This window comes from Cydia pomonella, chromosome 1 (genome assembly GCF_033807575.1).
Source record: "Cydia pomonella isolate Wapato2018A chromosome 1, ilCydPomo1, whole genome shotgun sequence".
Lineage (NCBI taxonomy): Eukaryota > Metazoa > Arthropoda > Insecta > Lepidoptera > Tortricidae > Cydia > Cydia pomonella.
In genome coordinates, this window is record NC_084703.1 from 44,816,004 (window position 1) to 44,831,536 (window position 15,533).

Sequence of the window (15,533 nt, forward strand, 5' to 3'; positions counted from 1 at the left end):
TTTGATAACGAAACGTGTCGTACGCGTTTGCGTTAAGTCTCATTTAATATAGGATTTTGAGTTTCAAAAACGTCCCGCTTGGCGCACTGTTTCTAATGCTACGGCCACATTATAGGGCGAAGATTCGTGGCGCGTTGTCGCGACAAAAACTTCGCGGTACAACGAACACGAACTACATGGCCACATATTGTCGCGATAAAAGCTTCGGGCGAACTAGATCGGTCAATGTGGATCTGGCGGCAAGATGGAGGAAGCGTGAACTCTTGAAGTGTAGCCACTTGCACGAACTTTGTCGCGATAAAATTCCTGTGATGTGTGGCAAGAAACCGACAGGACCCCGAACACAGTTCGAGTTCGCCCAAATGATTCGCGCCAAAGCGAACTACGTGGCTATACGTGTCGCGACAGGTCGAACATTCGCCGAATCCCGATAATGTGGCCGCAGCATAAATCCCATACAATATGAAACTTAACGCAAACGCGTACGTCCCGTCACGCTATCGAATAAATTACACTAGGGGTTCTGAAGTGTGCAGAAAATGATATTTTTCTGTTTTTTTCCTTTGCTTGCGATAAACAATTAAAATCATGGTTTTAAATGGATTTGTTGTACAATTTCCATTCTGTAATTCCATCCATAAAATGGTGTTGAACTAGGGTTTTCACGACGAATCTGATATGTATGGGAAGATTCGCGGATTCGGATCCGTTCCGGATAATTTCATACATTTCGGATCCGGATTGCAACCCCCATGTTGAACACAACTCAGTTCAATTAAAATTAAAATTTCACGTATTAGACCGCGGGCCAAGAGACTATTTCGTCAGTCATCGCCTCCCGGCTGATACTTTGTAAGATAATAGTTTCGATGCTGTTTTAAATTTAAATCAGCCGGTTGTATCGCGCTGGAAAGACCGTCAGCTGTAAAATGAACATGTAAAAAACATGAACAAAAACAAAAACTTCAAACATAAATATCGACTACCATTAATACCGTTTTCAGAATGAATCGCCTGCAGATCTTTATTTCTTCTTTATTTCTTCGTTGCCAGTTATCTACCACGAGACTGTGAAGGTTTCCAACGTTCACAGTATGGTCCGCATAGACGTGTAATTTTCCCCACTATTGGATATCGCCAAGCAATAATTCCGTTGTCATCTAAGCCTTTGTACCGGGGCAAGCGATGACACATATGTTGGGCTTCATGGGGTGAATTTGCATGGTTAGGGTTACCGCTCGACGGATTTTAGATGCAAGTTAACCCTTTTCCACGCATAGTACGATTTATCGACCACATACGTGCCATTAGAATTTCAACTTTAGCATTCCGATTTAAGGTTCAACTTAGATTACACTTTCTGGAAATGTTACTTGTCTTCAAATGAATCATCAAAGCTGGATTAATTGGAATATATTTTGATTTTTTGGAAAACCTTGTAGATTGGTGCGGCCTGGAAAAGGGTTAATGCTTGTCAGGGAAGCAGCAGTCACATCAATAGTAGATTGTTAACCAAGGGATAAAAGGGACCCATTTCTGTCAAGGTAGTTTGGCGCTCGAACGTAGTAAGAGCGCTAATAATCTGAGACTGAAATGGTGCCTTTAACCCGAGTTAAACACTACTTTTAATTTCGGGTACGAGGAAAATAAAATACATTTTAAAAAACACGGCTAAGTATAAATTTCAGTATTATTTCTAGAGGGTACTATCAATTAACAGTTTAGGTAAAAATATCGTTATTTTTGGAATGGGAAGTTTAAATACAAACATTTAATTGCAAAAAGCGTACTTAGAAAGAACAGTTTTCTAGAGCAGAAACGTTTCATTTTCTGCAAGAGCATGAGAAATGAAAAATCATTTTGTATGGGAGGTACTAAAAAAAAGGTAGTCCAATAGCCCTGAACCTACGGTACCTTAATGGCGTTGGTTAGGGTCTAGTTTGACTAGAACACCAGTCGGACATACCCAACTTTGCACGGCATTTTCAATGACTAAGTGTGGCAATGTCATCAATTCATCTTTAATGTCAAATTTCTATGAACATATGGCGCTTGTATTATACCTTGGACTCTAGCGATAGCAGTATGGAGTGTGGAATTAAAAAGAGTGAAATCTCTTATGATAGAACTGTTGCAAAAGTGTCCAGCTGTCAGCTATAAATAATAGTTCCAAATCTCTCTAGAGTAGCGCTAGAGTAAAAAGTAGGTAAGAACCTAGGCGTTATTGACGGAGTAAAGTGCGCTGTCTATGATTTGTTTTTTTTTTTTTCAAGTATTCTAGGTATTGTAGCACCACCTATTTAAGGTTTTTTGATGACACTTTTTGGTACACGGAGATTCCATTCCTTACCTCCACCTTCCATAGATAGCGGGTCTTTAATCTGTAGACCTCGCAAACCGCCATTGCTCCGCCATATTGAAAAAAAAAAAATTAAGTTATTATTCTGAAGACAGAATGTTCTACATAATTATTGAACCTGGGTACCTAGCTAAGGTGACAATCGCTTGTTCTACGACAACGACACTTTGTCTCTACTTGCTTCAAATATGGTATATTTATATTTATATCTGTGTGGAAATCACTGTAAAGTGTGTATAAGCCGTCACATCACAATGACAACGACACACAAACACAACATATTTAGGGTCCATTTCTCGAACGGTATTAGACTAATATTATTAGTCCACGAACTGTCAAGTCGTATGGGTTACCATGGCAACACAGTAATAATATTAGACTAATACCGTTCGAGAAATGGGCCCCTAGTTGAAATCTGCACCTTGACGGTGTGGCTTTTATGATTGGACTAAATTATAAGTAAAGCGTTTTCATTCTACTTATAAACCTTATTCCAAAGATGTAAGGGTCACTATTGGTCAGCCCCTGCTCAAGAGAATAAAATTTGTACTTAAATGTATATGCCCCTCCCCCCCCCCTCTCCTTCCCCTAGTCCACCAGCTGGCGACGCTCTCGGATGAAGGGACGTTAGAACAATGTTTGCGATTCGATGTATACATCCTGAATATTTTTTATACAGGTTGAGTTAAAATAAGGATCACACTAGGCAAATTACTGTGGATATACCTTATATAGATAATTTCCAAATATAGAGATTGTCACTGTGTACCTCTTACATTGAAATGATATACTTAAGCAGATTAAACTATTTTTTTTTTTCAGTAAAAACTCGCTTAAGATGGAAGAATAGCTTTTCGAATCATCGGTATTTTTTCTATAAAATTTCATTTCAGGAGAGACTTTAGTGGAATTAGAATGAAACAAAAGACACAGAGTGTCACGCGAAACTTGCGATGGAAGATATGACCATCGCGCGGGATTTGCCTTTTATGCCAATTATTTATTTGAACATAAGTTTACGTCATTGTCGTTCAGATCAGAGGGCCTTCCGCGAACACCGAAGTTCGTAAATTGCGGGCATCTTTCTCTGTCAATTTTTGCCTTAATTAGAGTAAAGGAGAAAAATGCCCTTATCTATAGAATTATGCACAAATAATGCGCGAAAGATAAGTAGCTTAAGGTGCCATAGGTTGAGAGACTAAAGAGAGAGGGTAAAGAGAGATAGAACCGGATTTGTCCGGTCCATCTCTTTCCGGATTTGTCCGGTCGACTCTGTTTTCCGGATTTGTCGGGTCAACTCTATTTTCCATGTTAAAAAAAAGGGCCAGAGAGCAGATTTTCAAAAATCGTAAGGCTTTTCAAGATCACAATACGGTTACCAAAAAATAAGAATAATAATATTGAGACCATTCTCTAGTAACTTCATTCATTCATTCTCACTAAAATTATCTGACCTTCCAACCCAGAGGGTAAACTAGGCCTTGTTGGGATTAGTCCGGTTTCCACATGATGATTTCCTTCACCGAAAAGCGACTGGTAAATATCAAATGATATTACGTACATAAGTTCCGGAAAACTCATTGGTACGAGCCGGGGTTTGAATTGAACCCGCGACCTCCGGATTGCAAGCCGCACGCTCTTACCGCTAGGCCACCAGCGCTCCTTAGGCGCCATAGGTCTAAAATGCACCTTTTTTTTTGCACAAAAGGTAATAATATGAAAATTGCTTCTAAAAATGTGCAATATTATGTTTAATCAGTCATCGATTATTGTTACTTTGTTCAAATTACAAAAAAAAATATTAAAGCATGATTTCCGCGATCCCGAGCACGCACAGCCATCTCGCTTACTCTTAAGGCTGAGAGTGAAATAAGAACCTGAACCTAAGGGGTCTTATATAGTAATTTTTGATCCTTACTTCCAACACACCCTGTATAGCGAGGATTATGGACCCACGCACGAGTAACATATCACACATAAAACAAAGGACTTATATATATATATATACATGTATGGCTTTAGCTATGTATTTATTATATTAGATAATATTAGTCACTGTCTATAGGTTCTTTATTCACTACAAAAATAAGACTAAATATGTATTATTACCGGACTGCGCGGCGCACAGGAGGATAATGTGTTTATTATTTTATGTATGTAGGTATTATTTACAAGCTTTTATTTAACTTGCAATTTAGCTGTGTATGTTTCTACAGTCGCCATCAGATATATCGGAGCGGTCGAGGTGTTCGAAAATATCTGAACACGCACTCTAACGCCTTGACAATAGAGGCGTGTTCAGATATTTGTGAGCACGTTGGCCGCCCCGATATATCGGATGGCGACTGTACGGGTCAAATCTTGCAAGTTAAATTTAACCAACTTCCTGTAAGTCGGGTGACAATGCAATATTATGGTACCGTCGAGCTGATCTGATGATGGAGACAGTAGGTGGCCACGCGGACTCTGTGATAAAACAACGAAACCTACTTGTGTTTGGAGTTTTTATGTTCTTAGGAAAAGTAGAATAAAAAAAATCGACGCGGATATTTCTTTCTATGGGGCAAATCGTCCAAGTCGACCAACCCTCCATACAAATGCCAAAAGTTCCTAGTCAGAATACGATATACCCTTAAACGGCTACTTGGACTGCTTACCATCAGACGAGCCGTATGCTTTTTTGCCACTAACGTGGTATTAAAAAAACGGATCCCTACAATTTTTGTTTCTCCGTGTATGGAAAAATAAAAGTCCTTTTTTTTAATAATGAAAGTGTGTTTATTGAAGCCTAAACTATACTCTGTATCTTTAGGTAAGTATTTCAGTAAAAATAAACAAAAAAATTGTACATTTTCGGGTAGTAATAATATTTATTGGTTAACAAACCGAATAAAAAACCGCCTGGATCTGTCACTGAACAACCTGACTTTAACCTACATTATTTGATCATGTAATGTTTATATGAAATGTTTCATGATTTTCTTTACTTTTATTTAAATGCCTAAAGATACATAATATAACTTACCCCTTGATTATATGGGTATATCGAAAATACACACTGTATACTTATATATGTTCCTTTGTGGCACTCTAGATACCAAAGGCATTCCGTTAACCACCCTGTGTAATCCAAAAGCTTCCATCTGTGGTCCAAAACAAATCGAGTAACAGAACTTAGTAACCAACTAGGTAGTTATGTGCATTTCTATGATATGATATGATTTATTTATATAAATAAATAACTAAATAAATATTATAGGATATTATTACACAAATTGACTAAGTCCCACAGTAAGCTCAATAAGGCTTGTGTTGAGAGTACTTAGACAACTATGTATATATATATATATATAATATAATTAATATATAAATATTTATAAATACTTAAATACATAGAAAATACCCATGACTCAGGAACACATATCCATGCTCATCACACGAATAAATGCCCTTACCAGGATTTGAACCTGGGACCATCGGCTTCGTAGGGAGGGTCACTACCCACTAGGCCAGACCGGTCATCAAAATATTAATAATAATATTACTATTAATGTGAGATATATATAGGTATTTATCTCACAATATACAATTTCACTTAAAACTACACGTGCTAAATTCTTAGGAATATTGCGATCGTCAGTTTGTTTTACTTTAAATAATTAATAGAATCAGGCTTTACTTTGCGGAAATCCATGCTTAATTAAAGAAGAAAGTACCTGGGCGACCGAGCGTTGCTCGGTTATAACTATTTATTGTAATATGGTGGTGTATAGGTGATAATCTTAACTACATTTTTTTCCTAAATTAAACTTGTCTAAAACAATAAAAATTAAAAAATAATATATAAAATTGAACATATAAAAAAAAACAAAAGTTAGTCACCGGGCGAGATTCGAACCCGTAACACTCGTTTAGCAATCCGCGTCTTAACCCGCTGGACCAGACGGACAGTGGCCGGCAACACGAAATTAGCGACCATATTCTGCGTCGAAAGAAAAACGCATGAAAACTCGAAAACACGCGTTTTCCCAAACATAAGACTAATCTAGATCGATTGTTTACCCCCAAAAACCCCCATATACCAAATTTCAGAAAAATCGTTAGAGCCGTTTCCGAGATCCCGGAAATATATATATTTATATATATACAAGAATTGCTCGTTTAAAGGTATAAGATATTACTTTGCTAATCCGCGAGAAAATAACGTGTTAGTCAATCAGTGCTAACCCGTTATATTTACTTGCGTATTTTTACATGCAATTAATGTTCCCACCCTCCCACCGCAAAAAGAAATACGCAAATAAATATAACAACCCACCACCAAAAGTATAAAACTCGACACTTGTTTCGCCTCTATACGATACGAGGCATCCTCAGGAGTCAGATGTCGGGTGTCAGACCGTTAACATCTCCAGCATCTCCTGCTATTCTCGCGGATTAGAAAAGTAATATTTCTTGCTTTAATTTGTTTTACTTTATATAAATAAATAAATACGTGACAATATTGCATTCTTTACTAAAGTTTTTAAATTACAATTAAATTAATATGAACAGATTGTCAACAGTTACCTATAGTTATAATAGACTGCTGACCGACAGAATGCTGTAAATATGCATCTAGATAATTTTCATAAAATCGGAGACTAAACGAGACAGACCCAGCAATTTTATACAGCGGTGAATTGCGAGTAAAAATTTTCCGCAGATGAAAAATTATGAAAATGGTCAAGTGGGAGTCGAGAGTCCTTACTTAAGAGTTCACAGTAAGCACGTTTCTATATACAAACGATTGCTTTGAAACTTTGTACCTACAATTTATTTATTTATGTAGCTTCAGATACCATAGTTAATAAACAACAGCGCATTTAAGTTTTTCATACAAAACTTGCTTTTCGGTGAAGGAAAACATCGTGGGGAAACCTGCATACATCTGCGTAGATATTCAAAGGTGTATGTGAAGTCCCCAATCCGCATTGGGCTAGCGTGGGGACTATAGCCCGAGCCCTCTCGCACCTGAGAGGAGGCCTGTGTCCAGCAGTGGGACGTATATGTATAGGCTGAATAATTATTATTATTTATTTTTCATGTTTCATTACAATCCAAAACGTAGTTTTGTAAATTGGTACAATAATACCTTGTGGCGGCCAGATGGTAGAGGTAAAAGTCCTCGAGGGTAGAGGTTGTGCTGAGGGTGTGTGTGTGGGTGGGGGTTGGGGGTTAGAAAATACCTTTTTCAGGATTTGCTCATATTTAGATATCTATACAAATAGCATTATAATTACTTGGGGCAAAAGTTTAACCATAAAATTTCCTACAAACTTGGGACGTCTGTATTCCGTGACCACAGCTAGTGCAACTTTACTGAAACGTCGGATAAAAGGTAAAATAACATTGACATATATATCACGCACACGAATTCGAGCTAATCGTGCAGTCTAACGCCACAACACGATTGGTTGATGAGTTGGCATCACGCGCGATTATACGATTGGCTCGAATTCGTGAGTGACACCAATGAACTAGCACCATTCTTAGTGCCCGTAAGGCCCGTCCTCAGATATATGTCAGTGTACAATAATGAATCGCGTTACACCCTCTAATGACATACTATATTCAATGGCTATGTCCGCTTGAGCTACTTTTTGAGACCGGTGATTTGCTATTTTTTTTTCTTTTAATTTAAAAATTGCTACATTTCAACCCATTTTCTAAAAGAAGCTTTTTTAGAAAAACGTATTCGGGGTACAGTACTAAACTTAATTTTATTTGTATGTGTTTTTGTGTGTCCGCAGTGAGGGAGTGGGACGGTAGCTTCATGAGCGCGGGAGGACCTACCACAAAACTGTCACTATGAAGTCGGGGTGAACTGCTCCTAGGCCTATTATAATTGTCTTATTTAGTTATTTTAGTTGTATTATTAATTGTAGACTTTAGTTTAAATGGCCTAATTTTATTGTACATACCCAATACCCATGGAATACTATTTCTGGAATAAAAACATTTCATTTCATTTCATTTACCCATCACTGAACAATGTTGTTCCGGACATGAGGCCCCATGGCAGGCCATATGGAGGCCCCTTTTGACGGTTAATTGAGATGTAACGGGTACGCCGTGCCAACGCTGCCCTTGCCCATGTCATGGACGCTACTAGAAGCAGCACCAGTATGTAAGGACTATTGAGAGTTGATAGAATCTAAAATGGATTAGGCTATTGGGAGAAAGCGATGGATTAAATACTAGGTTATGGGATAAAAAATAGTTTCACAGTACATATGGTGCTACTTTCCCGCACACGTGCATGAACGAGCACTTTCCGTACATACGTCGAAACTTTAAAGAGCCATATGTACTGTAAAACATTGTACGATACACGTGCGAATGCGAGTAGGTAGGTTGTGTTTTAATTTATCACCACTCGTTGCGAATTCCCTATTTTCTGACTATTATTAATTCTTGTAACGGAACCCCGATTCAGTAAAGCAAACCGCTCAAAATGTTGCGCCATCGTCCGCTGAATATTAAATGTTATTTTATTAGCGAACGAAGCATCTGCAAAACACAGACCAACGGCTTTCTGTGCTGCAAAACTACCACCTCATTTTATCGTTTAATAACTTTATTACATTTCGACATTGAAGAAATTGGTTTTATTCTTAATAAACAAGTGTGCCTTTATAAACCAAACAGATAGATTTGCCGAAGGCTCGGAAACCGGTTAAATTTGTAAAAAGTTATCATTTACTGGTTGCAAAACCTTTTAATTTCGCTGAAATAACCGCGATTTGTAACCGGTTTTTATGAGAACAGTATCTTGTCAAATTAACCGGTTTAGTGCAATAAAAACCGGTTTCGTCTTATGTCAGTGTCTATATTTACCTATGTGACATACCACTAGGCTGGCCGGCCATTTCGTCGCTCGTCGAATAAACCGGTTTTTTAGGTTACAATGAAGTTCTTAAAACGTTCGCGTTCTTATAAAAGTTCGGAGGAAAACCGAAATAAACCGCTATTTACCGGTATTTTATAAACCGGTTCCTGGCTTTGGATTTGCCTTTGGGTGGCCACAAGGCCATCGACATCAAGATAAGTTAAAAGTAAATAAAAGTAAAAATGCGCCTTTTAAATATCGATAGTTATCACATATTGTTTTAGATCAACTGTTCAGTGTAGGTATGTACAGTATGTCTCCCACCATGGGGCTTTAACTGCAGGGCATGATTCTACTCGCTACATCTACTACTTTTACCATGGAACCAAGCCCAAAATCGCGAAAAAATGTTTGGCTTTTCCATAGAAAACATCGATATCTGCCGACCTAGCGAACGTGACAGTCGCTATCGCTACGACAACGAAACGCTTTGTGTCTCTCAATCACTCTTCCATAATATTCCATATTAGTGCGACAGTGATAGTTGCGTTTCGATCGCTACGGACCGTAAACTATTGGCACGTTGTCTACGCGGCCTGGCTGCGTATACAAGACGCCAGTCGTTAACGCTCCATAGCGAACGAAACTCACTGTCGCGCTAATATAGAAGAGTAATAGAGAGAGATGACTACGCTACGCTACGGAACGTTAATGATTGGCACGTTGTGTACGCACCCTGGTCAGCCAAAATACCTATAAATTTTTAAACAAATTTTCGCGAGTTGGGGTTTGGTCCCATAATAAATAAAAAATTGTGCGTGGAGTCCCTCCGCGCGGAAGAAGTGAAACTTCGTAATGTGGAGATGAAAATAATGCTCTAAAATACATATGGTTTATATTAAGACGTAAGTGATACGAAGTTCACCGGGTCATCTAGTAATGAATAGTATAAATTAAAATAGAACAACAACTTGAACAATAGATTTAATAATACATATATTTAAATATATTTATGTATACTAAAATTCCTAAATAATAGAAAATATAAAAAGAAAAAATACAAAAAGTCAGGTTCCACCGAGATTTGAACTCGGATCGCTGGATTCAGAGTCCAGAGTGCTAACCATTACACCATGGAACCGGCTGAGCTAATCGACAAATTTACTCATCACAAACTCTTACTACTTTATGTTACTGATTATAGCGTTAAACGTTTAAAGCAAACTTGTTGAAAGTCGCATACAGATACGTGATACAAGAAGTTTCACTTCAATAAAAGTAGCTCAGTGTAGCAAGTACCTATCATGAGAGACATCCTGAACATAGACATAGTTACACACACACTAGACATCACAAAATAATTAATATAAACGCGCGTTTTAATTAAAATATTTTTTTGGACTTTACGACTGATAGGGTTGTTTCCAATTTTATGAAACGCTCGTATTACGTTCTATATTAACTATAAAGTTGCCCTAAAATTCAACTTTTATACCAAAAACAGCTTTAAATATGTTAAATTAACAAAATATATTTTGACAGATGCTTTCGCGCCCAAAACGCTGTTTGAAAATTGTGTGACGTCACAGTTTACGGTTTGACACATAACTACATACGCACGTAGAAGATACGATTTGATACGAATTGTCAACTGATATTTGTCATTTGTTGTTTATCGCCTAACTGTCAACAGTGTCAATCCGAGAGTTGTGACGTCATCAGAATCTTCAATGACGTTTCGAGTTTGGTCACGTGACGTGTGCCAAAAGGTATTTTAAATTCAATATTTACAAAAATATATTATGGTCATTACAGGTCCCCTAAAAGTAGTTTAACATGTTCTTATAATCCAAAAGAATTTATTGGGATACAATTCTGCCCTATAATTTGTAGATGGAAACAACCCTATTCCTGCCAATTTAAATTGGTTTAGTCGAATAATTTTTCATTTTAAGTCCCCCGCCGCATCTTTATATAGGTACAATGTGTTTGTACACGTATAGTGGAGCCGTTAACCACATAGTACGATGAATTTTATCGACAAATCACCCCCCAAACCTATGTATTTTCTCAACCATTTTAAAACTGCACTATTTCAAAGTTTTATGGTGCCAAACACTACTGCACTTGGCTAATGTACCATTATTTGTCCACTTACCTATCGCACAAGTAAAAAAATCGTTCGATAGCTTATGAGTGAATGAAATTTATGCCTTAAAATTTGAAGCATGTCACAGAGAATTCCACAATTACTCGAGAATGAATAACAAAGATAAAAAATGTCTCCAAAAATTTACTTTTATTTTACATTTTATCTTTTCTTCGAAAACGAGGTCGTTGACCTGTACTTCTTTTATTGTTAATTTATAGCACTGGATATTAGCTAAAAGTTGACATCAATATGATAGCCCTAGTTAAAACATGTCACAAGTTACACGAGTCCAAAAAAGACCTTCTGTAATGTGCGTCGAACTAAGTTGCTTAGTTCCAAATGATAATTCGGGCGGTGCAATGGGCAATTATTCTTCAAAACGAAGTTAACGCTCTTACGTGGTACGTGGCGCGACGTACTATACGTGGTTAACGGCTCCAATATACACTTTGTATATCTGTATGTTCACGATAAACTCAAAAAGTACTGTAGGGCTAATATGGTCGGTGTTTGATAGTCTGTCATCATGCCTGTCACTTTCTAACAAGTATGTAAGTGCGAAAGGGACGCATGACATGACAAGTGATAAAAATACGACCATGATACCGCCGCTGAATGGATTTTCATATGATATTGACCTATCAATAGACTGTTTCTTGAGGAAGGTTTAATTGTATAATTTGTGTAAATTAATTAAAATATGACGATGTTTTATAATGGTGTCAGGAAATATCACGCTTTTAAGTGGTAATGATGTTTGTTTATGCTTGTAACGGAACGTAACTACAGACTGTCTTAAATGAACCAGTGCTTGTGTCACTGACAGCGATCGGTGTTTGTTAAGTACAGACGCTGTTGAATATTTATTTATTTATTTTATTTATTACAAAATATATAAACATTACAGTCAACAAAAACCAAGGCGCTTATATACTAGAACAATTATATAAGTATATACATTTAGATATTAACAATACACACAAATAATACTACTGTCATAACTAAAATTAAATTAAGTACAATGTCACCAAATACATTACATTACAAATTCATGCATTCGTTGTAAATTAAATTAAAATAAAAAGTTGCGAAAACTACATACAATTATTATTTAAATAAATTAAAAGTTTTCGACCAAATATGAATGAACTGGTTAACTATAGGGTTAGCTAGGAGAGAATCACTTGAAGCTTGATCGTGTTTGAACTCACATGTAAAACGTATTTCAGTGTTAACATAACAATTGTTTTATTACTAAACGTACGCTGGGGTTGATAGTAAAATATAAAAGCAGGGGGTCAAATTTAGCTAACACTTACATTTATCCACATTAAATGATAAAATAACCCATTTTAAAATCGAAAGAAATTGTTACAATTCCTTCCGTCCGGTTAATATTTAATATCCATCTTCCTTTGCCTAGGGCAGTAATTTGGGACCGTTTCTAATCTCGTTCCCGATTTAAAAATGTCGAGTGGTCAGAATTTAGCTGTCTTTACATCTTATTTTGCAGGGTTTTATCTGCGTGGTCGGTTTAAAACATGTTGGACTTTTCATTTTGTGGATTACTTATTTATTTAGTCGTATGGCATATTTCAATTCTTGGTCGCTTTACAAATTTACAAATTAATATCTAAGGTCTTCACCCAATGGGCTGCGTTTTCGCTTAGCTTAAGTAACTCCAGAGGATCTCCCTTGTACTTTCTTTTTGGACACTCATGGACAATGTGGTAAATGGACTGTACGGGTGCTCCACAGTCGCACTTCGGTGTATCTCGCCACCCACACCTTAACATAAATTCTCCCCAGCAAACATTCTAAGTGCTTTTTCCCAGGTTCTAGAATATATTACTAATTTAGGTAAAAATTACATCATACGCACCACATAAATTCACATATCGTACATTTATACTTCCGGGTAAAAATATAGAGCCATTAAAACGTAAATTTCCCTTAATCAAAACACCATAAGGTCAGAAACTTAAAGGTTGAGAATGAGCAAAATATAAGGTAAAATTAACTTCGAAACTCGACAAATAGTTAATTATTACTTCTAGGTGCATATAAGGTGTATATGCGATGTAATTTTTTCTTATACTGGGGACCTTTAGGTCGATGATTTAAGTAGCTTTTGCTACCAATTTCGTAGTAAATATTACCTTCCATAGATACCAAATTGAGACTATAAAGTTATAAACACTTGTAAGGTACTAAAAATACCATAAGGTTTCATTAAGATAACCTAATAGTCAAATTAACCCTAAAAAATAACTAATAAGTTGAAGTTTGCGAGGCGACTTCAGGTCAAGTTTGTTTTAGTCACAAATAAGTCATTTCTCGGTAAAATAGGACGCGTTTACCCAATAGTTATTTCGTTTTTAAATCAAAAGTAGTGTTGGATTTACAATGGCCAAAGACAAAAAAAATATAGACATTCCAGCAGTTACTATAGTAAGTGTAAGGCTAATATGAAAATTCAAAGTGAAATATTAAAAGAAGAACAAAAGTGTGAATTACCTTCTAAATCCAGTTTTGATGGATATCCAACTTTGTGTCAATCTACTGATACTGATACCGTTTCAATAACACACACAGGCAAAGATCTTGATTATATGCATTCGTATTATAATGAATTAGGAAATAAAATATCTGATAATATAGATGAGATGACAGATGGCAGTGAAATCGGTGCAAACAAAGAATCGGAAAATTAAGACTCTGGAGATGAGTTCATTAGAAATGAAGACTGCTCTCACCTGCAGACACCAAGTCATCTCTAAACGACTTGTTAGTTTTACTGACTGAACACGGATTTAAATTGCCAAAAGATGGACGAGCACTTCTGAAAACTGACGATGTCTTTTTATAGAGCCTATGGGCCAAGGCAAGTTTTGGTATCAAGGTAAGATAAGCTATTGTTTACAAAAAACTTTGTTAGATATGGATTTAAGTACTATATCAAGTATTGAGTTGATTTTCAACGTAGACGGTATGTCTCTTTTTTTTAACGCCTCCCACGCCTAAGGGCAAAGCGTTATTTCCATTCCCTTTCAGTAATGGGTGGCCACTATCTTATATATCATTTTTGCAACAATAAATACCTAAAACCAAATTAGAGTCAATTAGAAATAAATGTTTTGGTAACTATATTGCGTAGATGCGTTAAGTACGCAGATATGTTTTAAACTAAGCATACAATCAGTTAAAATAATTATCACTAATGACTCGTAAAAGTTTCAAAATCTTAATTTTCACATATAACTTTCCAATTGGGGAACCTGTGTGCGTAATATTTACCCTTGGCACTTCTGATCGTAAGCCATAGATCTAAAAAAGTAAAGATAAGGCCATGCAAACAATTCCGACCGAAAAATCTCGTTAAGCAAAACACAGCGTCATCTGTTGTATACTGAGTAAACTACGTGGCCGATGGTCACAGCAAAGATACAATAGGCCATAGACATACGCGAAAGTAGACTGCACTCTCGCCTCCAAAAAACGTGCCTAGAAAAATGGCTCGAGGGAGTCGAGGGAGACCTTAAGTGCCAATTATATCCACACTTTATCAATTTCCGGGAGGAGAAAGAATATTTTTCCATTTCACCAAATATCAGCACATCGTTTACAATATTTGAAATGTAAAAAAATGGTTCCTGTGCAAGAATATCAAACATTGAACATTTTAGACAGTTAGAGACAAAGTATTGTTTACATTTCAAATATCGTTAACGATGTGCTAATATTCCGTGAAACAGAAAACGATTATCAGGCCCGAAATCGGGACTGATTTCGGGCCCGTTATCGGGAAGTGTGGATGTAATTGGTGCTTTAGTCCCTTTTTCTTTAGGGCGACGATGAAGTGACAACTGAATAAATCTTCGTTGCCACCCACAGCTAAACAAGCATTGCTGCTATTTTTATTAATATAAATGTTATTATTATAGATTTTACCGTGCTAGTTTATTACGACCTTCTAAGGGCGTTGACGGAGCGCCTCGACTCTCCTCTCATTCGCTTCTGGGTTGAAGAGGAAAATTAGCAGGGACAAGTCTCTACTTCAGAGATAGTTTGCCTAGTTTGCCCCTGTCAATTGATATCATATTATTATATCGTGTAATATATTTAGTTTAAGTTTTTTCTATTATTTTATT

At 36.6% G+C, this 15,533-nt stretch overlaps 1 protein-coding gene and 1 non-coding gene across 3 annotated transcripts in view; both read right to left on the bottom strand.

Moving 5' to 3' along the window:
- LOC133524810 (uncharacterized) overlaps positions 1-15,533 on the bottom strand; it is a 166,119-nt gene that overhangs the window by 79,819 nt on the left and 70,767 nt on the right. The gene's annotated exons all lie outside the window — the stretch shown is intronic.
- Positions 10,300-10,371, bottom strand: Trnaq-cug (transfer RNA glutamine (anticodon CUG)). Its single transcript has one exon. It is a non-coding gene; the product is annotated as a tRNA-Gln (tRNA).